Genomic DNA, 15,200 nt, shown 5'->3' with positions numbered 1-15,200 from the left:
CAAGTACATTTATTAAACATACAAGGAAATTGTATTGGTGCCTTGGTGGAGAAAGAGCTAAAAAAGAAATAAATCCAAATAGAACTTAAAAGAATATATGAGAAGCAATTACAAATATATAATATGCATTTTAAAAATGTAAACACATAACACATAGGAAACGTACAGAAGTTTGTAATGAAGAAGCTGTGCAGTTGACAATGAAACAAAACTTCCAGCGTATATTGATAATCACAGAGTGCATGCAAAGAAAATAAATGTAAAGTCCAGTGAACGTCTAAAATCAGTTTTAGCGTTCACATTACTGATGTTTTCTGATTGTCAGTCTGGTGGGATTAAGTGTGTATGTCTGCCAGTTACTTCTTAAATCCTGGATTATTATTGTTTCACTGTAAAAAATCACGACAAAAAGTAAACCTACTGTATTCACAAAGTGATAAAGTATATTTTCTATCTGGCTATTTGTCCCACAAACAGGGAAAGTAATAGTCCCGATAATTATTTCTTACTTGTATTATAGACGTTTCAGATTATCAGAATTCCAATGTTATATCTGTGTTTTGAATAAGGCAGCATGAAAAATGTAGCTTCATGGTGCACTTATTCTCTCATGCAGCTAAAAAAAATCTGTTGTTTCATTAGTCTTCATATGGTGGCTACAAACAACAGCAGACTACTTCATCTCTGTTTTTTAGTCTTGTCATTGCACTCTACAACTTACAAGCATTTTCACTGTTCAAAGCATGATTTCACCGCTACTTCAGAATGACTAGAGTTCGACTATTTGTTTAAAAGCCATCTGACGAATTTGCTGTTTTTATACAATCATATGTTTGAAAAAATCATAGACTAAATATTATTGGACTAAGCCTGGGTGACTTCACTGTTACTGCAGGGGGCTTTGGAGTCCCATTGATGTGTGCCTCAACGCTAGAAATTTTGTCTCACACTCACTTATAGTACAACATTTAAAGAGCTGGAAATTAGGCCAGTTAGAAGCCTCTTGACAAACCATTACATTGTGCCCGCCTGTGAATCAGGTTGCTCCTTATTGTGACCAATGCTTATCCTTCATAGAATCATAACTGGTGAATTATAAAAAAATCCACCCCCAGTGTGTGCCGATCGAGGCATGGGCTAATCAGACATATTTCATTTTTTGATCCGGGCTGCTCATGAGCAATACATCCTGAAACATGTAGGCACTGTTAACTCACCCAAATTATATTTACCAGCAATAATTGGACATCCATATGAAACATCAAAAGAATTCCCTTTTATTCTTGAGTCGTTTCTTTTAAACATAAAGTTAATAGTTTGCATTACTTAAAGGAAGAAAGTCAATGTATGAGACGTCCATGGACAAAACTAGAGTATTTGTGTTAACATTTATTTTCATTAGAAGGACCCTGTACCTTCTTTCTGAAAAAGTCCTTTTTTTGTTTATTTATTTATTTTTTACAAACATTTCGTGTTGTGGATGAATGTAAACAGGAGTTTAACATGTGACATGTTCAATACCTTTATCAGACATGTGTGTCAAGGTTTGATCAGATTCAATGGCCAGAGACCAAACAAAAATCAGATTCTGACTCAAATGAGTTTGTGCAAGAAATTACCCCATATATTTTTTTAAGTCCTCGTCACGAAGAAAAGTGCACAAATAATGAAAATAAACAAATATCAAATGAAAAATTAAAAGCTCATTTTTAGCTGGAAATTATGATAACCTAAACACCTGCACAAAAGTGAATGGGTCTTTAACTAAGTACCAGAATGGGAAAAACTACTTCTGCTGGACTGTGATGATCCTGCTTGCAAGCAAGCTCTCTGAATCGGTGAATTCAACTGTGCACTGATCTTCAGCTTCTGTAATGGCCTATAGAGACAGTACAACATCCCCCCAAGGACATAAATAGCCAGAGGGCTTTTATGTTAAATATACTGAAGCTAGGCACAGATGCACAACTTATGAATTTTTAACGAAACACAGAACAACCATTTGATCCAACATCACTCCTCTGAAGCATGGACGACTGTTGCTTTTGCTTTTGTAAAGAGGGAGTAAAATGCAAAGATACAATTTCATTATGTAATTGTAGAGAGGAAACCCTGGGTACTCTGAACAGATGAAGGCGTACAGGAGCTCAGTGGAGCATCTGCATGTTGTACTACGATGTGACTATAAATGGCTCAGTATGTTTTCCAAATACTAACTGTTTTCATGCCACATTCGAGGAGGATCAACTCAGCCATGAGCGCTTATTTTAGATATTCATTCAAGTGTAAAAATGTATTGGCAGCTGTTTTCCTATTCTGAGTTGACTGTTGTTTCTGCTCTACAATGAACTAAACCGATGTGTGTATGTGTGTGCGCATGCGTGTGTGTGAGTATGTGGAGTACAGACAATCTTACTCCAAGTAGCACTTTTATTAACAAGTTAATGTTAATAATAACAGCATAACAGCAGCTCATTGAAATACATATTCCCAACATTACGTCCCTAAACTACAGACAAAAGTTTAAAAAGGGGGCACAACGCCCACATCATCTTGGAAAGTAAAGCCAATGCAGAAGCACCTTTAACCTGTATTATTCTAATGGCCTGCAGGGGGCAACCATCGGTTACAAAAAAAGTGTTATGGTAAGTAAGTAAGTGGAGTTTATTTGGTCTAGCACTTTTCACAGAGCCAGATCAAAAAGTGATTTACAAAAACTGCATAACAACAATAATACAGACTACTAGACGGCTATAAAAAAAAACCCAAAAGGTGATTTATCAATTAGCAATAAACATTTTCCTGATTCATTTGTTATGTCCATTGATAGTTCTAAATACTCGTCAGTAAAGAATGACATTCATCTTTTAAATCATTGTCTAAAAGAAGAGAAGAACTGATGGTAAAGAATGGGACACTATGGGGATCATATTCACAGATCATATTCTCTGTCTTGTTTGGGATGGGAAGCTCAAATGCCTCTTATAGACTACTGTTTCAGGTTTTTAGTCACATAAATTAAGAACATAAGACAAATGTTTTATCATTTTAACACTTCTTGTCAGCAAATGAAAAGATCATGCCTAATACATGAGGGACACTTCACATTTAAAACAAACTTTTTGAAAACCACTTTGCTTCGGTCACACAACAGTTAAGTTAGCATTTAGCCAATTAGTAGCTCATACAACTAAGCTATACAGTGTTTGCTAGCATTACTCTTTTATAGTGTCACATAATCAAACAGTAAAAGCACTGAATGTACTACCTTGCTAATGTAATAGCTCAGAAGTTGTTGATTGCTAAGGTTAGAATTGTCTTGCAGTATGGAACAGGCTTTATGTTGTGTTACCCTGAAATATGGTGTAAGGTCCATTTACATTTTCAAGAATAATTGGCTCTCAACATGGTCATTATCACAATGAAATGACAGATATGACAGATAGATACCCCACATTTTTAAATCTCAAACCTTGGAACGGCAGCACAACCATCAACTGTATTAAACATGGATGTAGTCTCAGGGACATCACCCATTGGTTTCATAAAGCCAAAGGACGGCAGTTGCCATGTTGGAGACTCCAACTAACGTCATAAGCGTGAAGCAGACAAAGTGCTGGTGCTAAGGCAGGACAAAAGAGTAGCTTGGTGATTTATACAAGCCCATCCAACTTGTATAGCTCATCATTCTACTAGCATATAGTCTTAACGATGAAAACAACATGAACAAAGCTGAAGGTTTAAGGCAGACATGGGAGTAAGTCGCACATGTACAAGTCAAAGGCAAATCTCAAGTCTCAATCTTGTGCAATATGTATCCCCCTGCTCACTAATGGCTCCATGAAATCCAAGATAGCAGTTGCTAAATGATGAACCCGATGGATTTGATACTGTATTTCATTCAAAAGAAAAAGTATCATTTCATGGTCTTAGATCCACTTTGTCTAAACAGAATCTGCAATTTTTGAAAAGTATCTCTCCAGGGGAGGAAAGTTGTAATATATTCACTGAGCACACGCCTTAAATCATAAAATGAAAAAATCTCAAATTTTCTCGCCTAAAACCCCCCAAAACTAATGCAGTGACTGTCAAATAAAGTGTGCGCACATTTTGTGAAAGGGAAATCTACTAACGCCTCTTCACTGTATTTTTGCATTGACCAGTATTGAACACAGACTGACAGCATCATTTCACAAAGATAAAGGTAATTGGTCATAAAGAGTAAAACATCATTTGACTGCAACAGAGTCGAACAATGACATTAGCAGCAGCAGAAGGGCAGAGAGCAGCTCCTGTCTTCCTGACAGCATTAACTGGACTGAGGACGCTTGTTAATGGCTCATAGATGATAGATGAGATATCGTCTGCTGAAAAATACAGAGGGGGGATGAAATCAGGCCAGCAATATTCATTCCATGATTCATTTTTGCCCCCCTGCTGCCATCCATATTTGGTGTGGAAAGATTGCTCCCTACAAATCATTCATTAGGAGATATAATTTTACAGGAATACATCTATACAGGATGTAATTTTGTTTCGTCCGCAGAGGCTATTGATTAAAGAAATCTTTTAAAATAGATGTCAGCGCTTGGTCTCCTGCCAGGGCTGGTTAAAGATTTACTGTTTTAACGTTATTGTTGCAGACTTAAGAAGTTAACTTCTAAATGTCATTGCTGTATTTTGGCTCCAGTCCAAAACTGTGAGTAGAGGGTATTTAAGGGAACCCTATTGTTTTACACACAATTACACCTACCTGTGACCAGTCACCTTTATCTTGGCTTCGCACATAGGGAGGGGAATTTGCTACCAATTATATGACAATCCTCTTTATCTAATTCTCTGTATTATTATGTGTGAGCATGCGTTCGAATCTACACCTTATAGCAACATGAAGAGAGGCGGCTAATGAGATGACAGGGGAAGTAGGGAGGAGGCGACAGTTTGCTCGTGGCTTGGGTATCGATGAATCACAATTTTCCCCATGTCCCCCTCTCTCATAAGCAGCTTCAGATTCAAAAACAGGACCAGCATGCAGGCGGAGAGGCAAATGGTTTGATTTATTACATGTGACGCTTAGCTTAAGGGTATGTGTATATGTAGAGTCAAGACTCAGGTAGCCCCCTCTGCATTCCATACAGCTCCCATCACTGTGTGTGTGTGTGTGTGTGTGTGTGTGTGTGTGTGTGTGTGTGTGTGTGTGTGTGTGTGTGTGTGTGTGTGTGTGTGTGTGTGTGTGTGTGTTGGTATTCTGCATGGCTGGCATCACCTCAGATACATTGAATCAAGTGCCTCCACCCACAGCAACCATCCACCCCCATACTCATATGTGAAATTAAAGCCTCTGGGACTGAGTTTAAGGCAGCCTCGCTCATTGATTGCAGTCTATTGTAATAGCAATGGAAATATATTCAGATAATTATCGGGCTCATTTAGGTGTGTGGCTTGCTTATGAACATGGTACTGCTGAAAAAGAGAGAGAAGTATAGGGAACGAAATGGAGCTTGAGAGAGACAGAAGAGGGGACAGAGAGAAGGACAGAAAAGACAATTTAGAAGAGACAGAGTGTGAAAGAAACAGAAGTAGAGAGACGGAAAGAGAGTGAGAAAATACAAGACAGAGACGGAATAAGAGAGAGAAGTAAATCCTAAAGGAAGACATAAGCACAGACAGAGAGAGAAAGGGAAAGAGACAGAGACAGATGGACACAAAGAGAGAGACATGAAAAGAGACTGAAAGACTGTGAGAGATCCACAGAAAGACAGTGAGACAGAAAGAGAGACAGAGACAGACACACAGAGAGCGTTTCTCTCCTGCTGAAGCAGAGAGCTCCAGAGCTGACAGTAAATTCACTCATCAACAAGCTTCGTTCCAGTGTGAGGTGAAATTATCCAATATTTCACGGTCTGCTCCTTTGAAGGTGGCGTTACTCAGCAAAGCTCGATGTGCTATGAAGCTAGAATGTAACAGCGCTCAAACTCTCCGCATATTTTCATGGGTGGATGGTGAACCCGTCCAACCTGCTAGAAGAAATGATGACAAACTCGTCTTGTTCACTGTCAAAACCTGCAGTAAACTGATCAAGTAAACGAGCAGCTTCATTTCACCCTCCTTTATCTTCCTCTGGTGTTTTAAAAAGAAAAAGAAAACTTGGCCATACTTGTTTTTCTGAGGTCAAGGTTTATCTGCTCGCAGACATGTGGGAGCTCATTGATCTCATTAACAGTGTGCGTGAAGAATATCATGAAATGCTGAAAACATCATAGGAGGTCAGCCGAGGATCAATATTAAATCCTATCTCATTTATAATCCTGCCGAGCAGAGAGGCTCCGCGGGGCTTAGCTGCTTAAGGAAGACGTCGTTTGACAATTCACTTTAATGCTCATATGAATAAATGTAATGGCACACAAGCGCTTTGAGATGATATTTTTTAGTGTCTGTTTGCAGGCACTTTAGTACTGTTTGGTTGTCAACAAATGCACTATAAATACACTGATAGATGATGGAGAGGTTCGAGCGAAGAGAAGCTCTCAAACACGCACAAGATCAAGGGAAGTAGTGACGTAACAGCAATATGAAATTAATATCAATTCATCCAATGTTTGTTACATCTCCTTGTGTCCTCTGCTATTTTTAAAGAGATTTGGCTGCTCTTATCTCGCTATCTTCTTCTTCTTCTGAGATGCAGCATCTTCAGATCAAGGATTAAGCTTCTCATTATACATATCACTTAGGGGATTAACCCTTTTCGCACTGTTATCTCCTCGAGTTATGAATCTGACCGGTGATGGATGTAAAATTGGGTGTGGAGCTTTCGTAAGATTAATGTTGACACTGATTCCACCGGGCAGCTGTGGTTAAAAAAAATCTCCCAAACTTTGTCTCCTTCTCTCTCGCAGATCAAGGAATGGAACCTCTGAGTTTGTATGTTCCTGAGCCAATTAAGCTGTGAGATTTGTTTGAAGTCTTAGATTGAAAAGAGAGCTTGAGGTTTCAGGCCCTAACAGAGAAGGGAGACCACAGGGGTCCAGGTTCCCAGAGCCTGCATGTGTAATCCAGTCTAACATGCATGCAAATCTCATCTGTGCCCGCACACAATGGCCTGTCTGTGTGTAGGAGGGGAGGAAGGGAAGGGAGAGAGAGTAAAAGTGAAAGTGTGTTTCCTCTGTGCCAGAGAATAGGCCATGATACTGTTGCAGACAGAGCAGAAGGCCCACTGAGGTCCACAGACTGGTAGGAGGCTTTTATCAGGGCTGATATTTAAACATCTGCATAATTAATCCAATATCTGTGCAGCTCTCTGAGGAGGAGAAAAAACACAGCATCGCCCGTGGAAAAAAAAAGGAAAAAAAAGAACATTGTAAATTCTTGGCAGCGCTCTGAGTGCAGCTCTTCTTCTCTGTGGTGTAAAAACAAAAGTTGGCAACTCAGGGGAAATTAAGGATCTTTGTTTTATCCAGCCAATTAAATAAAATACACCTTTTTGTACATGGCTGGAGTTGGCCCCTGGAATCTATTTATGGCTGTGTTGTGGTTAACACTTCTACAAGCTGAATGAAAAAGCTGGAGGATCTGGGGGAGAAAGAGGAGCTGGGTTTTTTTTTTCTTTTTTTCCCAGAGTCAAAAACATAGAGAACTTACTTTCAATCTGTCTCAATCAAATAGATTTTATAGGATTAGACTCTTTGATGTGAAACACTGAATTGAGTCAGGGGTCCTTTGTTTGTCTCCTCTCCACTTCTCAGATAGCTGCTTTCTCAGCGGTCTTTTTGTTATTATTATTGTGTGTGTGTTTTTGTATGCACGCCACTTTATTACTATCAGATAACTGTGTTTGTGTGTGTGTGTGTGTGTGTGTGTGTGTGTGTGTGTGTGTGTGTGTGTGTGTGTGTGTGTGTAGGTGTGTGTGTGTGTGTGTATGTGTGTGAGTGAGTGTTTCTATTCTCCCAAGCTAGCACCTCTGCTCTATCGGGACCCCCACGGGCTGACCATAGCTCAGCAGGGTGCCTTCAGTGCAATTTGCCATCGTTTGTCACCATTTGTTCGTCCTGACAAACAAAATGTTGGCCCTCGGTCCCCCTCCTGTTTGGCCACGGTCACACATGGGTTCAGCTGCTGTCTCCTTCTCTTGCTTTCATTTTCGTAGGGTCTCTTTTCTTTTGTCTGAAGAATTCAGCCCGTGCATGTTAGCCGGGGAAGACTTGCGCTTTGAACAGAAAGAAAAATCTCCATCTAATTACTTTATTTCATCTGACATTAATATTGTATCATGTAACTGTTGCATTATTGATGGTGTGTTTGTCTCCGAGTGTGAGATGTTAATTAAATGATAAACTGGAGCTGTACCGGTTTGACAGTTTCTTTATCCGGGAGTCAAGAGATTTCTTTTCTTCTTGTGTTTTGTTGATTCAGCCCGTTCCTGACTCTCTCAAATGTCTCTATTACAGACCCTTACATTTCAAGGTAATTACATAATGCACTATAAAGGCTGTTTTACGATAAACCCCAGCAGCACAGACGTGCATGCCGGGTTGAGCTCTGATGAATGTTGTAGAGATGTTTCAGGCAGATATGAGCTCCTGCGTTTAGACGTCATGGCAACCTTCTCCTAGAACAGATAGCTGAAGCTGATTTCCTGCCTCATATCATTTTCTTGTATCTCAGCTGGTCCTGCAGAGAAACTGGAACATGTTCAATTGCTCCCTGTCTCCATAAAAACACAGGAAGGTCAGGCAGTTAAGGAGCTTTCTGAGGCTTCCTGGAGGAGTTGAGCCTCTCTTTGAATGGCTTGCAAATGGACGGGCAATAAACTTTAGGAGACTTTACTGTGTTAAAGCAAGGAGTTGGGTGGGGGCGACTCCTGACTCCTCTGTGTTCAGCGGTTTTTGCAAGAATTGTGAGATGAGCTGACAGACAACTGAAGCATTAGCCTGAGTGTCTGGTTGTTTTTCTAGTCAATGAAGCCACAGTGACAAATAAGTTGGCAAAAATTTGGACAACAGGATCCCTTGGCATCGAGGCTGCTTCCTTTCAGCCCCACAATGAAGGTCGAACAACAGATGTCTGTTTTAAAGCTGCACAGTTTCTCTCTAATTTTTGTTTGAAGTGAGCCCGAGCCATGTCTCATTTTCGGCTCTTGCATACCTTTATTCAAATCTTGAAGGCTCTCATTATGTGAAATGGAGAGTGTAACATACAAAGGAAGCTATTAAGGGAGAATAGCAAGCCCAGTGGTCTGTCGCAATTGAAGAGGCTAGTGCTAAAATGAGCTTTGTGTAACCAGTTCCTGAGTTTATACTGATCTTGCTGTTTCCATGTTTGTGGCCCTGGGAGTGTTTTAGTCTCCTGTTGTGATTCATAGAAATGTAATCGTGGAACATAAATTCTGTCTTAAGGAAATAGCACAAGTACGTTGGCTTTTGCCCGCAATGGAGAAAAATATATTCTGATCATTAAAAGGATTTATGTAAAGAAAGCTCCCCAGCTCAAAGGATAAAGTCTGGTGATATTTTACAATTGTTTCATTGTCAATACATTCATAAAAGTGAAAGGAAAATTGGAAATCAAAATAAAATATTTGTCCATTTGAAGACAAGCGGAGGTTAATCTGATGTCTCTATGCCATAGATAGATCATCTTTTTTGTCAATGACATAGCATTGAGCTCCAGTGTTTAACTGGCTAAAATATTCCATCAGTACAATAAACATGGGCATTGTTAATTATTTTGAATGAGTCAAACATACTGCCCTGCGTCTTTAAATTCTCTCAGTAGCACTAAATGTGTTTTAATCCACTATAGAGAAAATGATCCTTAATCCAGAATTAGTCAAATTTTGTCAAACCACAGTGACTCAGCTGTTTTGGGACATTTTTTAGCCTTATTTCAAAGGGGACGTGGTCAAAAAAAAACCCTGACGCGCTCTGATTATTTTACTGAGTGGCTTCAGAACAAAGCCAGTAGTTTAACTGGTCTCCATTGATCTTTCTTACCCTTCTTTGAATTCTTGCCATTTTGATACCATACTATATTTACAATCCAAAACAGTCTGTGACCCTAGTAAACGCTTTATTCTCATGTTATGCTACATGTGAATATCTTCAATATAATGTGGATCTTTTTTAGGTATATGGTTTGTCGGTCAAAAGTGTGAATGTGTGAAATGTAATTGTTTTCTTACATGAGTGTATAGCCAGTGTATATCCAAACCTCTGCTGGGAACAGGAGTGTCCTTATTTTTTGTATATAAAAGTTATCTTCCTAAAAGTTTTGAAAACACCTACTGAAGATTTTATCCAGATAAACAGCGATTGCATTTCCTGACCCTGTCCAATTACATAATCCTTGACTTTTTCATTGAACAACCGGGCTTTGGGACCATGTAAAATAAAATCTTTGACAATTTGAGTGAGATTTCAGTTTTGACCAATGTAAACACTGCTATTAACAAAGCAGTAAGGTCCTTTACCTGCTTTTTGTAAACATAACAATGAGCATGGTCTTGTTACCTGCTCTTTCGTTAATGTTAACAGACAAACAGTAAGGTCCTTTACCTGCTTTTGTAAAGTGTCTCGAGATAACGCCTGTTATGAATTGACGCTATATAAATAAAGATTGATTGATTGATTGAAAGCAAGAGTTTGAATTCAGATTCAAGTGGTGGCCCATCCTTATAGATGCGCTGTACGTTGGTCTTTTCAATGGTTTTTTCACATAACATAGACGATCACTACACTTTTCTGCTATATTATTAAGGTGGTTTATTTTTATCTTTAAAAGTACTTTAAAAAAAAAAAACTATCTGATACATCTTTTATGCTTTCCAAAACCAGGATCCTCAAGATGATCACTTATCTTCGAGCGAGCAGTCGTTTGATATGAAAATCCTACTCTTTGATTTCTGAATTATTGATTTAAAAAGCTGCAATAAAACCTCATCAGCAAATTCACTTTAAGTGACAGGAACAAGCCGCTGGTTTCGTAACTCCTTGGTTGATTTATGTTTAAGGTTGATTTTATTGGCATTGCAACTCACCCATGGGGATATAATGTGGAATGATCTCACTCTCAATACCCTCACCCCCCTCCTCAGGGAGATCAGAGAGCGTTTGTATTAAGGGTTTGGAAGGTCTGTCTTTTCACACCACACTTCTGCCACAATGTCCTCAATCTGATGTAAGTCAATGAAATACTGATAGGACAGCATACAGAAACAATTCCTCTGAATCAGGACTCATTTTTGAAGATTGTTGTTTAAAGGTAGGCTCCTTTAAAAAGAAAATGATTTCAGGTTGATGTACTTCCCCGTAATTAGAATGATATATTCCGTTGTTTGTGTCAGTATCGAAGGCTCTTTTTCGGGAGACGTGCAAGCAGTGAGTATACTACAAACCACTTCTAAGTCAAATTAACAGAGGTGTTTCTCGCCTTCATTTCATAACCATCCAGCATTTTATAATCAAATCACTTTCATCAAGAGCTCATCTAGTTGTTGGAAACTATGTTAATGAGTTAAAATGAGCAAAGGATCCACCATTCTGCTTGCAATCAGTGAACACTTTCATTACTCTATGTTCAAAAGTAATGGGATGGCACTGCAGAAGAAAAAAACAAGGCGATTATACAGTAAGTCAGCACCCGGAAAAATCTGCCTCCTAATTAAATCAAGTGAGCTCTTCACTTTGTGAAACTTCCATATCTTGTTTTGATCATGAAGTGGCTGCGGGTAACCTGCACGGGACTTTTAGAAGAAATTAAGCTCACTGAATTGGATTAAACTCTTGTCCTTGCTGGATTCATAAGACTACTTAAATGGAAATCACTCAAGAAAATGTTGTGTGTTTCATAGAGACAGCAGGTCGACTCATCGTGGACCTTTAACTGCAAACTGCAGATATTCGACAGACTTCAAGAAGCTTAACCACTGCATTTCAAAAAGGCTTAAAAACAACTCCATTCATTTTGCTTTTCACTTATTTCTGTTCAGGAAAAGAAACATCACATTGGTGTACATTTTATGAAAAAATGCACCACACATTTTAAGGTTATTAAAAGGCAGTGTTACAGTACACAGTGTTTTGTTGTCTACATGCCTATGAGGCCTTGGAACCGTAGAGACAATTACACAGATGCAAATTACACTGTAAAAAAACGTGTTTGTTCTTATTCTTATTCAAAACTATGCAACCAATAACACGAAGACTCATAACTGAAAAAAGAGATATTTTAAATTCTTTATCAACTTTAATAAACACATAAGTTACTGGTCCAGTTGTACCATCTTTCAGAGTAGATGTTGATGTCGATCTTTAACACCAGTCACTTAGACCAAAACAAATAAAGGTTTCTTTGACCATAACTCCTCTGTCCCTCAGTACACCACCCCACTCCTCATCTAACCATCCCTTGATGTTCCGACCATTTTTATATGCAGCTCAAAGAAAAGTCTGTATTTGAGACGACACACATGCTTTTCTTCTTCTTTTGGAAAGTCTGTTAGTCCTCCTTCAGTTGTTCTCTTGCGATGACACTCTGCCTTTATGTCTCTTAAAACAGCATCCCTGAGTGGGTATCTCTTCCACAACATGGTGGCAGGGATAACAGAAAACAGGAGAAGGAGGGCTTCTCGTAACAAAACATGTATGAAACAAGTTGGATCACCTGATTAAAACATGAACAAGCTGAAGGACGCGTTGTCCCATCAGAGCGGAGAACAACAAACTCTTCACTTTTGACAAATGTGTAGTAAGGATATATTACATGAATTCTATATTTGAGTTTAAAAGGTCATATATTACTGTTAAGTTGGTATAGTGTGGTACCCATACTGTATGTAGGTGTTGTAACTCCCTCCAATGCAGAGGTAAAACACTGAATCCAAGATTGCTCCAAATATGTGTTGAAATAGAAAAGTTGACGGTGTTTTTAGAGAAAGCATGTTTCGATACATGTTCAACTTAAAATACACAGAATTCAACCTTTCCAAAGTGCCTACACAGAAAAAGGAGTGGCTCTTCTCTTACAGGTTCTCTTACTTCTCCTATACTCTTGAAAATGAGTCTCGAAACTGCCACCAATGATTTATGTACTTCCAGAGATTTGGAGGACTTACGAAGATAGATGAAAAGTGCTATCAGAGATGGATCAGTAGAGCAGGCACCAACGAATACAGATGCAAAGTCCTTGATACAACTCTCAGCTTATGTGGTGTGTGACATCGCCACTCTCTCTTTACCACATGTCCCTCAGCTATTCTGTGATTAACAACAACAACAAAAGAATTTAGGACAACTAAACAAATAAACATTTCCAACAAATCTAAGAATAGGCTGATGAATTTGTACAGTACTATAAATATTGCTAACTTGAAGAAAAAAAGAACAGTAATGTCAAATACAAGATCTTAAATAGTCAACTAATAAAATCCATTTGCTTCTAAGAGTGAAAAAATAATAAAGTTGCCTGAAAAGCTTAAAGGAACTTAAGAGAGATGTTCACAGTTAATGTTGTGTTGTATACTGTGTCTATATATTACGTCAATTTCACCTCAGGCTTATTCAAATGTGTTCAAGATGGGTGTTAATATCTAAAACTAATACATGCCTTTATATCTGATCTGTGATTCTTAAAGATATGGCTCCAAGTCTCTCCTGGCTCTGAGTCTGAAGCTGTGGATTTTATCGCCATGTGTTATTCCTGTTAATTTGACCCAATACTGTTAGTGTTTAATCATAAAAAATAGGTAAAAACTGAAAACTTATTTTGAGGTTCATATAATCCCCCAGAGCCGTACAAAGCCATCGGTTAATTTGATCACTTCCTTAGGAACCTTGTCTTGATTAACTCTGCTGCTGCTTCAGGCTGTTGGGCTACTGACCGGCCTTCAGTTTGATGTCCTGGTGGTCAGACCTTGGAACCAGGATTTCTAAAATGGACACCAACAACATACTTTTAGTTTCAGCCCTGGGAATCTCATCCATCTGAATCCAGCCAATGGCAGGTTCGATGTATGAGTCACCCATTACATGCAATCTGGTTTACTATAAGGGAATGTGCCCAGGACCAGATTATTTTTTTCTGTCATTTAATGGAAAGAAGCAGACAAAATAAAACATAGTGCAAAAAAGTAAAAACTCTTCCTTTGTCAGGTCTGCCTGCAAGACCAGATATGCTCTCGTGGTTTCAATTGATTTCATGTCAAGAATTTCAGATTGAATTGTCAGACAGCTGAAAAATATTGACACAGAAAGGCTCTCACAATACAATGTCTGAAAAATGTATTTCCAGGTTGAAAAAACCTTTTTATTGTTTGACGTTTGCAGAGCAAAAAAAAAAAACCCACATTATTATCCTATTCTCTGGATTCATACCTGTCTTTGCATTGAGCTTGTAGTTAATCATGCTACATTAATATAAGCCCTTTGCTTTTGTCCCCTGGAGATAAATTAGCCCATGTGACATCACTGTGGCATCATCAGAGCTATTTTACAGACTGCTAAAACATCCTTGTATACAACACAGAGACATTATACAACATAAGACAAGGCAGGGTCGTACTGCCACTTACAGCTGATTTACACTTATCAACATGACAAACGATTATTGTAAAGTTTTCACCATGTGTCTATAGATGTCATTGTATTGATGGTTCTTTGATTATTATGTTTTAAAGAGCTTCGTCCTCTTTATTCTTCCTCTTTTCATGTGCACATCGCCCACACACACACACACACACACACACACACACACTGAATTTCTGCCAATCCCTTATTGATCAGGACATGAGTGAGCTCTGAAAATGTGTGTTAAGCCTACAAAGGGTTCAACGAGGGATGAAGGGCGTCTTTTTCTGCATTTTGAAATTTTCAAACGATCAATAATTGACATCAAGAGAATGCCCATGTGTCCCGACAGACCACCACTTATATGGCAAGCATAGTATAAAGCATTAAACAAGCTTTGTTACAATAGAGGAGCATGTAAAATCATTAACATACTGATTGTTAATTATCTGAAACAGTTCAACTGCTTTCATTATATCTAATTAAGAAAGATTTAACAAGTTTTCTGGCATATTGCAAATTGGCAGCCCTTATTAGAGTAAAATAGATTATAAACTGCAAACATGCCATGCATTATAATGCTTTCCATAATATTATGCTCTTTCAGAGGGCTGATTGGATTAGCTGTTTGACCTGACCAAA

This window comes from Symphodus melops (genome assembly GCF_947650265.1).
Source record: "Symphodus melops genome assembly, chromosome: 7".
Taxonomy (NCBI): Eukaryota; Metazoa; Chordata; class Actinopteri; order Labriformes; family Labridae; genus Symphodus; species Symphodus melops.
This window is presented reverse-complemented; position numbering follows the sequence as displayed.